The following is a 13,722-nucleotide window of genomic DNA, read 5'->3' as shown; positions in this document are numbered from 1 at the left end:
GAGATTCAGCATATTCTAGATTATAAGTCGTACAACACTATTACTCGCTTGTTTCATCTTGCTTGCAAAGCTAAACGTGAAGTGCATGATCGTCAACCACCATGGAGAAGAGCTAATATTTCTGTAGGTCGTACATCGTCGTGGTCTCCGCGACAATCAGCACCACCATCTTGTGGGGCTGCTCCAGCGCCTACTACCTCAAAGTACACTGCACCTGCATCACGAGCACCACCTGCTGCTACCCCACCACCATCTGCTGGTCCTCCTCGGAGTTCATCTTCGATGGCCTCCATGGGGAAGATGCGCGACATACAATGTCGCAAATGTTTGGGATTTGGACACATAGAGAGAGAATGCAGAACCAAGCGTGTGATGTTGGTGCGTGAAGATGGAGAATATGATTCTGCAAGTGACTTTGATGAAGATACATTGGCCCTTATTGCTGCACGTGATGGTGGCAATTCTGATTCTGAGAGAGAGATGGAGGTAATGGAAGCTGACACTGCTGATTAGTACATGAGCTTAGTTGCACAACGTGTGTTGAGTGTGCAACTGAGAAAATCTGAGCATGATCAACGCCACAATCTGTTTCAAACAAGAGGCGTTGTAAAAGAGCGAGCTATACAGATCATCATTGATGGAGGGAGTTGTAATAATCTAGCTAGTGTTGACATGGTGGAGAAGTTTTCTCTACCTACGAGACAGCGCACACATCCATATTACATTCAATGGTTTGAGAGCTCTCGTAAGCTCAAGGTAACAAGAACTACACGTGTGCATTTTACTATTGGTACATATTATGATTTTTTTGATTGTGATGTTGTACCTATGCAAGCTTGTTCTTTGTTACTTGGTAGACCTTGGCAATTTGACAGAGAATTTGTTCATAATGGTAAAACTAATCAGTATTCTCTTATGCATGATGGAAACAAAATTGGTCTCAAACCCATGACTGCTGAACAAATTTTAAAAGATGATCTTGCTAGAGCTAGTAGAGTAAAATACGAGGAGAAACATAATAGTGAAAATCAGATTGTTTCTGCAGATTTTGTGCCACATAAGACTAATACTAAATCTGATTCGAACCATGCTACTGAAATTCGTTTGAAAAATCCTTGTTTGCTTGCTAGCAAATCTGATATTGCTGAACTTGATGTGAACACTACTCAATGCTATGCTATTATTTGAAAATAAGTTCTGTTTTCATTTGAGGATACGCCTCCTTCTTTGCCACCTTCGGTTGCTAACCTTTTGCCGGAATTCATTGATGATGAGGACATCCCTACCTCACTACTACCTCCGTCATTACCAAATGAAGATGAACCTGCTGTGAAGCTCAAGTCCAATGAAGTTCGGATTGGGCCTATTACAAGGGCTCGTGCGAAGCTACTTAAACAACAGGTGAACTTGTTCCTAAACAATACTTTGATTGATGAGAACTTTATACTGCCTAAGTCTTGTTATTTATGTATCATCAGGTATGAAGATGAGACAAGCATCGCACGAGGAGGAGAGGAGCAACTGGACATGAAGAAGGACGTCAAGATGGACGTGGAGCTGGACATGAAGATATCCCATGGACGCGCGAGGGAGGAGCGGGAGGCATGCACGACAGGGAAAGACGCAGTCTAGGCCTACCCAGCGCCCGGTCAGACCGGCCGCCACGCCGGCGCGCCCGGTCCCTAGCCCGGTCCGACCGGGCGGCACGCCGGATTCACCCCGGCGCCAACCGGGTTTTCTGCTGACGCAGACCGGGCGGGGTACTGAGCCGAATTCCACTCGTCCGGTCGGCACCCGGTCCCTGGCCCGGTTTCAACCGGCTAGCCCGGTCCCAGGCCCGGTCTACCGCCCCCCAGACCGGCCGTGTCCGAGTCTGTCTCAACTAGATCTATTCTAGGTCGGTTATTTTCGTACTTTTTCGACCTGAGGTCGTCCCGGACGCCTATATAAGTGTCCAGGACGCCCCACAAGTTGCTTTAGACCATGTTTAAGATAAAACCTAGTTCTTAGTTGTTTGCTTTGCAAAACTATTGAATCCCCTACACCATGTTGCTTGATATTGTGTAGATCTGAAAGTCTTGTGTGATCTGTTGTTCCATTGGGAATTAGAAGGTTGCAACTTACCGCTTCATGGTCGGCGGCTACGTGCGCAAGTGTGTGGAGTTGCGAATATCTTGCAGGGTTGAGAGCTGTTGCATTAGCGACAGGGACCAATCGAGAGATCTCGTTGCATCATACAAGTTATCATCCACTTCATCAAGTTATATGCGCTGCAATCACCCCGTGATCATCATCACCACCATTGCTTACTGAGAAGATCGGGCCACCCCTTATCATCTTGGTATCAGATTCTCGGGTTCCCTCGGTAAGCCATCCACAATCCACCCCATAGTTGAGTTGTGAGTGTTTCCTATCCAGAAAAAGCCATAAAAAGTTAGGGTTAGGGTTTGCCATAGCCTTAGATTGCACTAATTTCGAGTTTTAGTTGCTTTTCGTAGTTGTTTTTGCGTATCTTTTTCTTGCATCTAGTATTATTAGGGTTTGAGTCTCCTTTATCATCTAGTTTCAGTTTTGTTACTCCGAGTCCACATAGCGTACAGTGTGCTTGTTCCCGGCCATAGACACAGCCTATCGATATACGTGACTAGGAACTTCCCCAGAAGAGACTAGTTTTACCGCTCGACATGCTGCTCGTTAGGGTATTGGTGCTTTGCATATCTTGTTGGCCGTGTTATCAAGGAGTTGTGTCATAAAATAAAATAAAAAGAAAATTGAAAAGAAGCAAAAAAAGCTACATAGCTGCGTATTATCCAAAAAGAAAATACAAAAAGAAAAGTGAAGTGCTAGTAGAATCAAGTGAAGGCCTAAGTTTTCTTTACTGCACCCGTAGTTGAGCAATCTTGTGCCTGTTTCGTTGAGCTTTGCTAGTGTCTCTCGAGTGCATTGCAACCTTTTCCTACATATAGTTGCACTGCCACATTTATCGCCTTGTCTGAGTATCATTGGTTGTCTACGGTCAGCGCTAGAGCTTGTTATTGGTGCAAATAGGTAGCCCACCTACAGCCCCACATATATCCTGCTTTGCCTTGTGATTTGTTCTTATACCCTTGATATCGCTTCGCTACATCCGTGCACTAGTTGTTACTACAAGTGGTAAGCAACACTAATTTACTTTCGAACGGTAAGATCTCCTTTTTCTTATCAGTTTTTGAGTGAGTTGTGAGAGTACCACCATACACTTTTGATTTAGTGCACTAACCTACTAATCATGTCTGCTAGTGATCAAAAAATTGTTAACCAGGAAAACAAGAGTGCTGCAGATATCATCACATGGAGGGAGTATGAAGCTCTTCACAATGAGATGCGACGTGAATTCCGCACTCATGTTGATGAGCTGAGGAAAGAGGTCCAAGGGATTAACCAAAAGTTGGATGCTACTAATGAGACCGTCACTGCAATGGCTGATCAAATGACAGATATCCAGCGCAGTCTTCGAACTTTGACAATGTCTGTTGAGAATCTTACAAATCAACAACAACAACGACATGAAGACATTGATGAAGTACCTGGTCGTGGTGATCGTCCTCGTGGTTGGGCTCCACTTGTCCACAATGGTCGTGGACATGATGAGGAAGATGGTTTGGGTAAGCCTAAGTTCTCCATACCCAAGTTTGAAGGAGGAGCTGATGTTGAAGAATACCTCAGTTGGGAGCTCAAGATTGAAAAGTTATGGAACTTACATCCGCACTACACTGAAGATAGGAAGATCAAGCTTGCTTCTTTCGAATTTGATGGCTATGCATTGCGTTGGTGGGATGCTTTTGTGCGTAATCGACAGGAGGATGGTGAACAACCTATTCGCACATGGCATGCTATGAAGGAGACGATGACTTCTCGCTTTGTGCCCACAAATTATTTGCGCAATATCTTTGATAAGTTGACCCTACTGCGACAAGGTGTGAAGACTGCTGATGAATACTACATGGAGATGGAGTTGCGTATGCAGCGTGGCCGTGTCCGTGAGTCTCTAGAGATGACAATGCAACGTTTTCTCAACGACTTGAAGTATGATATCAAAGGCATTGTTCGTTACTACAGTTACACCAATATGAATCAATTGTTACATCATACAAGAGAAGCTGAATCACAGTTGGCTGACGAAGCAAAGGTTAAAGGTCGAGCTACAAGAGCTGGGCGCTTCACACCCCGCGCAACCCCATCTACGGCGCCGGCGCCATCGACGCGCTCCGCACCTTACTCTCACTACAAGAAAAGTTGCCATGGCCGACAAAGTTGAAGTCGCGCCATGGTTGCTGGTGCACCATGGCCAACGATTTTTGGTCTCTCCGTTGTGCATGTCAGATCGTTTTTTTCTTGTTTTTGAGGCCACCTAGCCCGACGAAAACGGCCAAAACGTCGCGTATGGTGTCCCTGGACGTGGTGCATCTCGAATTCTCGGGTTCGCCGGCCGAGTCAACGCAAATCCGCACCGCCGAGGGATGTAGGGCCCAGATGGCAGCCTCTCTGGCATTGTTTTTTTTTCTCGATCGCGCCATCTCGTTCAACGCTCTCCGATCGAGCCGTTTATGATGCAGGATCATGGGTCCCGCATGTCATCCTTTATGAACCAAAATTCTTTCTATTCTTGGATTTTTTTGACCCCCTGATTTCTGGCTACTTCCTTTTTCTTTTGATCCCTTTCCACCTTGGAAACGTTGAGACCGCTGCTGCTAATTGGGACCCGCATGTCATCCTCTATGAGCAATCAACTTTCTTTTCTTGGAGTTTTTTTTGGCACCTCAAATTTGGTCACTTGCCTTTTTCTTTCGATCCCCTACCGCCTCTCAAACGGTGATACCGCTGCTGCTAAATTGGACCCGTATGTCATCCTCTAAGTACTATAAAACTTTCTTTTCTTGGATTTTTTTTGGCACCTCATATTTGGTCACTTACCTTTTTCTTTCGATCCCCTGCAGCCTCTCAAACGGTGAGACCGCTGCTGCTAAATGGGACCCGCATGTCATCCTCTATGTACTATAAAACTTTCTTTTCTAGGATTTTTTTTGGAACCTCATATTTGGTCACTTGCCTTTTTCTTTCGATCCCGTGCAGCCTCTCAAACGGTGATACCGCTGCTGCTAAATGGGACCCACATGTCATCCTCTATGTACAATCAAGTTTCTTTTCTTGAATTATTTTGGGCTCCGGATATTTGGTCACTTGCCTTTTTCTTTCGATCTCATGCCACGTTTGAAACGTTGAGGAACCTGCAGGCTCATGGGACCCGCATGTCATCCTCTATGTACTATAAAACTTTCTTTTCTTGGATTTTTTGGCACCTCATATTTGGTCACTTGCCTTTTTCTTTCGATCCCCTCCGCTTCTCAAACGGTGATACCGCTGCTGCTAAATGGGACCCGCATGTCATCCTCTATGTACAATCAAGTTTCCTTTCTTGAATTATTTTTGGCTCCTGATATTTGGTCACTTGCCTTTTTCTTCCGATCTCATGCCACGTTTGAAACGTTGAGGACCCTGCTGGCTCATGGGACCTGCATGTCATCCTCTATATGCTATAAAAGTTTATTTTCTTGTGTTTTTTTTCACCCTCTGATTTTTGGCTATTTCCTTTTTCTTTTGATCCCCTGCCGCCTTGGAAACGTTGAGTAAGCTGCTGACTCATGGGACCCGCATGTCATCCTCTATGTACAATCAACTTTCTTTTTCTTTTGATCTCAAGCCGCATTTGAAACGTTGAGACCGCTGCTGCTAATTGGGACCCGCATGTCATCCTCTATGTACAATAAAGATTTTATCTTGGATTATCTTTGGCTCCTGATATTTTGTCACTTGCCTTTTTCTTTCGATCTCATGCCGCCTTTGAAACGTTGAGTAAGCTGCTGGCTCATGGGTCCCGCATGTCATCCACTACGAACAATAAAAGTTTCCTTTCTTCGAGTTATTTTTTACCCCTCATTTCTGGCTATTTGCCTTTTTCTTTTGATCTCCTGCCCCCTTTGAAACGATGAGGACGCTGTTGGCAGGTCGGTCCCACATGTCATCCTCTGTGAACAATTAAAGTTTCCTTTGATGGATTTATTTTGAACCCCTAATTAATTCCGGGATATTTCCTTTTTTTCGTTTGATCCGCTGCCGCCTTGGAATCGTTGAGGATGCTGCTGCCTCATGGGTCCCGCATGTCATCCTTTGAGAACGGTAAATGTTTCTTTTCTTGGATTTTGTTGACCAAACGATTTTGGATTATTTTTTCTGTCGATCCCCTGCAGCCTTTAAAACGTTGAGGACGCTGCTGGCTCACGGGTCCCACATGTCAACCTCTATGAACAATAAACGCTGAGGATGCTGCTGCCTCATGGGTCCCGCATGTCATCCTCTCAGAACGAAAATGTTCCTTTTCTTGTATTTTTTACCAACAGATTTTTGGTTTATTTTTTCTTTCCATCCCCTGCCGCCTTTAAAACTTTGACGACGCTGCTGGCTCATGGGTCCCTGATGTCAGCCTCCCCGTACAAGAAACATGTGATATCTTGATTATTTTGCAGACAATAAACATTGTATTTCGCTCTGAGCTATTGCAAATGGTAAATTAAATCTTTATTTTTACATAAACAAACTTATATGTTGAATCTCCTTGTTTTGTGTTTTTGCGAAGCATAGGACTTTCCTGGTTTTTTTAGAAAAATCCGAACTTTCCTGTTTTGGAGTGGGCTGAAATTGTACGAGTCAAAAGGCTCAGCAGGATAGTTCGAAGGCTCAGATGTCCAGATGCAGCCCAATTGAAATCTTTCTTTTCTTGGATTTTTTTCACCCCTGATTTCTGGCTACTTCATTTTTCTTTTGGTCCTGTGCTGCCTTGGAAACGTTGAGACCGCTGCTGCAAAATGGGACCCGCATGTCATCCTCTATGTACAATAAAATTTCTTTTCTTGGATTATTTTTGGCTCCTGATATTTGGTCACTTGCCTTTTTCTTTCAATCTCATGCCGACTTTGAAACGTTGAGGAAGCTGCTGGCTCATGGGTCCCGCATGTCATCCTCTATGAACAATAAAAGTTTCCTTTGTTGGATTTATTTTTTACCCCTAATTTCTGGCTATTTGCCTTTTTCTTTTGATCCCCTGCCCCCTTTGAAACCATGACGACGCAGCTGGCAGGTTGGTCCCACATGTCATCCTCTATGAACAATAAAGGTTTCCTTTGATAGATTTATTTTTGACCCTAATTCATTTCTGGCTATTTCCTATTTTTATTTTGATCCTCTGCCGCCTTGGAATAGTTGAGGATGCTGCTGCCTCATGGGTCCCGCATGTCATCCTCTCAGAAAGGTAAAAGTTTCATTTCTTGGATTTTGTTTACCAACTGATTTTTGGCTTAATTTTATGTTTCGATCTCCTGCCGCCTTTAAAACGTTGACGACGCTGCTGGCTCATGGGTCCCCAATGTCAGCCTCCCCATACTGCAAATCCTCTTTCTGCAAAGGTTGTATTTCTAGCTAGATAGCTAAGGTGGATTCGAATCTGCCATGGTTCAGGCAGCTCAGGTAAGCCTTCTTGCACTGATTAATGGAACTAGTGTATAGCAAGGTCAAGACATGTGGCTTGGTGTAATGAATCTATTTGAATCATGTTGTGGATTCAATCTGATAGTTCTCTAACAGGTCAGCCAAAATAGAAATTAAGTTTTTTTGTAAAATGGAAATGCAAATTAAGATGAACACAAACATTAGTTATCATAATAGCTGATCATACATACGTACTTGCTAAGAGCAAAAGCTTGCCAGAGTTTTACCACCCATACAATTAATTAGCAGTTCAAATAAGATAACCTTATATAAGTATAACTACAAATGCATTTGCTAAGGGCTCATGGGACAATAGAACTAGACAACCGCAAACTTTATGACCAGCATGTCACAGCGGCATCGAAAGATCTTGACCTTCAACTTTGATCCAATGCGAAGTTTGGCACCGTCAATGAACTTTTTCCACCTGGAAGTAACAGCCAAGCGGCCATCTGTGGGACTGACATAGTACCGTGCCTCCACGGTGAGACCTTCACTCTCCATGACGAGGGAAATCTTGCCCCTTCGGCCAGCATTGAGATCCTTGGAGATACTTTTAGGCAATTTCTGATTCAAAGCAAGAGATACCAACAAAAATTAGTCAATGGCACCAATGCACTGAAGACTGAGCCATGTGAGACTTTGAGCAGAGAAGACATCAAGATAAGAGCAGTTATGCTGTCATATACTCACGAACATAGCCTTCAGATGCGTCCTGATCACCACACGGGTGGCCACAGCAATGAGCTGAGACCTCGGTGATCTGGCTGGGGCAGCTGCAGGAGCGTGGGCTGGTACACGAGCTGGTGCTGATGCAAGAGACTTCTGGGCAGGTGCAATAAATGGTGCCTCTAGAGGAACCGGTGCTGATGCAGGAGACTGTTGGGCAGGTGCAGTAAACGGTGCAGCTAGAGGAACCGATCTTGATGCAGAGCTGCTGGGCAGGTGTAGTATATGGGGCCTCTACAGGAACCAATGCTGATGTAGGGGCCTGCTGGGTAGATGCAATAAACGGAGCTGGTACAGGAACCGGTGCTGATGCAGGAGAGTGGGAAGCCGGTGCCGGTGCTGGTGTGGTGTAACATCCCAAATTTCAATAAAAGAAAGTTAGAGAATTCCAGAGAGCAAAATTTCAAACCAACAAAAACTTTTTAAATTGCATATAGTGCCATGCATAGGACTTGTGCATTTGATTGATATGCCATGATGATTGTTATTATGTGTATAAGCTAAACCCTAAAACCCTATTGTGATCATGAGAAGATCACCAATCAAATAAATCAAAAAGAGGAAGAAAATCAAATAAAAGAAAAACCCTAAAACCCTCACATATGCCCTATGGCATTTTTATAAATTTTGACCCTAGACCAATTTGGTCTTCACCATTAGTTGAATAATGTTACCAAACACTTATTACAACTTTTGGAATCAAAAAATCACAAATCAAATGAATTTCAAATACAAAATTGGCTCACATATGATAATGGCCAAATCTGCCAATTATAGTCTGATCACCACTTTGAGCCTCTGTAATTCAAAATTTTCAAACTAAACCTTGCTAACTCTTTACACCTCATCCAAGACAACATCAAGGTGAACACTTTTTGTAAAGATCACCATGCCAAATTCTTTCTAGATCAATAGCTATGCTCATTCAAAGTGGCAACATTTTAATAAGTGCAACAATCTCACACTTGTCAAAATTTGCAAAACTTTGAATTTAACAATTCCACCACCACACTCCATCACCTCTGGTAATTTCAAACTCAATGAGAAACTCACAATTCAAAACTTACAATCATTTGAATTGAATCAAATTTGGATAAAATTTCACAAATAATCAATATGGCACTATTTGACACTATTGCAAATAGTGATCTAACCTAACCCTAACCACACCATTTGCACCCTACTGGTTCCCTGGTCCCCTTTCTCTCTCACACCAGCATAGCAACCCTAAGGGGGACAAGCCTAGCTTGCATGGCATGGCCATGCCGGCCATGTTCCCCCTCTTCTTCTCCCCTTCTTCCCCAACCCTGGCCACCATGCCATTGCCTGACACCTCACTCTACTGGAGCTAATGGAGCACGCCGTGGTCGAGGAGGAAGCCTGCCCTAGCCAGACCAGCTTGCGCCCATGGCGGGCAAGCCATGCCGCTCGCGTCGCGCGTGGCGCGCCACAGACGCGCACTGGCCACGTGCAACGCCACCACCCTACGCCTTGCCTGGACCCCCTGTGAGCCAGTTGAGCACCTGCGTGACACCGCGACGCCGCCAGACACGCGCGCAACACCAACCCGTGCCCGCCGCCGCCGGAGAAGGAGACCCTGATCCGCCGCAGACGCGCCCGACGCGGAAGCAATGCGACCAAACCAAGCCCTGCCCGACCAAGCTGTCGCCATCAGAGGACCGCAATGATGCACTGAGCAGTGCGCCACCCTCGCCTAGCTCGATAGCTCGCCGGAGAAGTCGCGCCATGGTCGACTTCTTCACTGCCCCGCAGCACCCTCGCGTCGCTATAAATAGAGCACTCCCCTCGTCGATCCAAGCACACCATCGCCTTCCCCTCTTCTCACTCGACCACCTGAGCCACCCCACTGCCTCGATTAGCCACCGCCGCCGCTCAATTGCTACACCACTGCCCGTGACCGCCGCCGAAGCTCGCCGTCGATTGGAGCCGCCCCAGGACGAGCCGACGGTACCAGGAGCTTCGCCGTCGTCGACATCGTCCTCGAGCACACTGCCCACCCTAGCTGGAGCCACGGTGAGCTCTTCGACCCCCTAGTGCCGCCGCGCTAGTGAGCTCCTCTCGCCGGAGAAGACGATGGCCCTGTGCCGTCCGATTCGCTTCTAATCCAACGCAACAGAATAACTCATACCGTTTCGGGTTTGAATAGCCGCTGACATGCGGGACCCACCCTGTCAGCACGCCGCGCGTCTGTGGACCGTGGCTGGGCTGGACTGGGCTGTTTTAATTTGAATTGGCCCAGTTTCGTTTTCCCGCCGGCCCTGTTAATTCAAATTGCATTTAAACAAATCCAAACAATTTCAATACTGCCCAAACTTTGATAATCCATAGATTCAAATTGGCTTAACCAAATTCAATGAATTTTATATGGTTGGAAAGCTAGTAAAAAGATCAACAAAATGGCACTGGTCCCATGACCAGATTATTTGTAGGATGAATCTGATAAAAAGAAGAAGGCAGGGACTTTTCCCAATTCAAATAATTATTAAAAATCAACTAAAATAGATATTAAGTTAATTCCAACTCTAATAGCTCACATTTGACTTACACTAATTGTTTATACAAGAAAATGGTGTGGTCACTTTGCATGATCATGCCCTAGTTTAATTAATGGACAATATGGCTAGTTTAGGTAGTTGATATTGTCCAAAACTATTAAGTAAATCATATGAAGTCTTATACTTCATTTAAACCTTGTCTCAAATGAATTCATGTGATGTTTGGACCCCTGGCCCAAACTCTCTTATATGAATTACTTGGAGATTTAAATCATATGTAGCACTATTAAATGGTACGAGGTGGTCTACCTCATTTAAATCATTTTCTCAAATGATGATGATGAATGTTTGATTTAGGTGAATATAGGTTCATGTATGATTGTTTGAGAAATTAAATCTTAAGAAGATTTCAATGAGACGAAATTATTTCTCAAGAACCCTATGGAAACTATCATTTACATATTACATAAAAAGAAGTAATTTCTCCTCAAGCAACACAACCCATGCACCCTAATTAGATTATTTGTGTGCATAGAATAGATTGTGTGATTATATGTGATGTATGGAGTAGCCATTGAATTAGTGAGTAATTATACTCGTATTCAAATTTAGACGCTAGCACCGGAGAGTACACGGAAGAAGAAGGTTGCTACCAAGAGGAGGAGGAAGAGAATTTTGAGAACTACCAAGGCAAGCTAATATTCTTGCAAAGTGCAAAGCCCCTTGGGGCAAGGCACCATGAATCTTACCTTTTCTTACATAAGCCTATCCCAAGTTTACACATTACAAGTTTTTACTTGTTTTCTCAATAAGTTGCTTTTATAGTTAACTTTGGTCAAAGTAAAAGAGTTTACTAGGGTAGTGAAGTTAGTCTCCATCAAGCAAAGCAAGATAGCACCCCTCATGATTTAGAGCTAGTGCTAATGAATAAAACTTGACTACTCTAGATGGGAACAAGGTGACTTGAAATGAATTTGAAACCTTGGAATAATGAAGCATTCCATTGAATGATTTTTGAAGGTGAATATGACTCAGAGAAGATGGTGATTTTTGATAAACATGATATTGGTTTGAATGCGATACCTTTCCAATATTAAGTACCCCCACAATACCTGATTATGGGTAGGGCTTAACTGGAAGTTTATGCATCTTAGTATGGGTTCCCTCTGAACACACGTCATAGGGGTTACGCTTGAGGCTGCCTCCGTTGTTGAGAAATGATGTGAAATTGAGGTGAATTGTACGGCCAAGCCCTGTGCAGTTCCCAGGTTGTGATTGGTCTTCAGCTGGGAGGCCAAGCTCATGGGGAGAGGTGCTCATACTAGGATTTGTAAGTGAAAGGTTATGGTTGATGATCCGCGTACTGTGTTACGATGATTCGGGGTAATCCCGACGGATGAAATCAAATGTTGTGGCACAAGTGTGCAACCTCTGCAGAGTGTAAATCTATTCGAATAGCCGCGTCCACGGTTACGGACGGTTGGAAAGGCCATATAGTTTCCAATGTCAAATCTTTGAAAATGATGTTGAAAGGAGATGGTGAAATGACTTATGGTGAATTGAATTGAAATCACCACTTGAATGGTGGGAATGACACTAATGTTCCCACTTGAGTTAGTTAGCATATGAACAAGCTTTCTCAAATACTTGTGAACTAAAATTGGCCTTATGCAAATAAACTAGAGCTTAGCAAACCATACTAGAAATGTCTAGCACTTACATTAGTATTAGTTTGCGAGTACTTGAAGTACTCACGGCTTTGTCCCTGGCTATTCAAATGGCCAGAGTATGAAGATGAACAAGGAGATGACCAGCAGGACGCCTACGACAACTAGGAGTCTTCCGACGTCAAGCGTTGGCCTGTGGACTAAAGAGTCCTTGCATCATATGCTTCCGCTATGAACTTGTGTTTGTTCGTTGATCGATAGATCAACTATTCGTGTAATATGGATCATGTGATTCCAATTTGTAAGACATTATGGTTTGTAATGAATGATGACTGTGATACTTAACTATTATGCCTCGCAACAACAATATTCCTGGGATTGCGATGTATGACATAATAGGCATCCGAACTTAAAAATCCGGGTGTTGACAAGTTGGTATCAGAGCCATTGTTTGACCTTAGAAGACCTTAGTTAGAATGGGCGTTCTGAAAAACTTAACTTTGAAATCAAATGAAAGAAAATATTTGTGAAAATTTACCTACACTCTTGCCTTTGAGACTTTTCCAAAAATTTGATGAATCATGTTCTATCTTATTGAATCTACTTAAAATTTTGCCGCACTTTGCACTCTCTAACTTACTCATCCAATTCTCTTTTAGATGGAGCCGAATGAACCCATCAACACCAAGTTTTACCAGCTTGGGAACGGAGGGAGCTTGATCTTCGAGCACGACCTCAACACCCTTTCGGACTTCCTCGAGCGCCCGCACCCTGAGTTCCACGGGATTCAGGTGGACGACACTCCTGGAGGAGAGTTGCAGTGGATCATCACCGCTGACTTGAGGGGCAAGATGGAGCCTCCTACTTCTGAGAGGATCCTCTTCTCCTTCCGTGAGAGCAACTGGCTCGACGGACTCGCACGTGGCCTTCAGGAGGCACTTGCGCGCCTCTGTGGACAGAACGTGGTGCGCATCCTCGCTTCGCGCTTCACGCATCTCGTGAGGCGTGATGCCATGGGAGTGCCCATGGAGCTGCAGCCGCACCCGCAGTTGAGGCACCACGCTGAGCACCTGGACTTCATGCTCTACCAGACTCAGAAGGACCTCGACGCCACTCGCGCTTAAGCGAACCAGACCCATGCTCACATCATCGAGCAGGGTGAGGCAATCAAGCTACTCAACAACGACCGCAAGAGCCTTCGCCAGCAGCGTGCCAGGAAGGACGCGACG

The 13,722-nt window shown here is 44.6% G+C and overlaps 1 pseudogene; it reads left to right on the top strand.

Annotated features, from left to right (window-relative positions):
- Positions 1 to 282: 282 nt before the first annotated feature.
- Positions 283 to 1,000, top strand: LOC139839265 (uncharacterized; annotated as a pseudogene).
- The last annotated feature ends 12,722 nt before the right edge of the window (positions 1,001 to 13,722 follow it).

This window comes from Lolium perenne, chromosome 4 (genome assembly GCF_019359855.2).
Source record: "Lolium perenne isolate Kyuss_39 chromosome 4, Kyuss_2.0, whole genome shotgun sequence".
Taxonomy (NCBI): Eukaryota; Viridiplantae; Streptophyta; class Magnoliopsida; order Poales; family Poaceae; genus Lolium; species Lolium perenne.
Note: the sequence above shows the minus strand (reverse complement) of the source record. Positions and strands in the feature narration are given on the sequence as shown.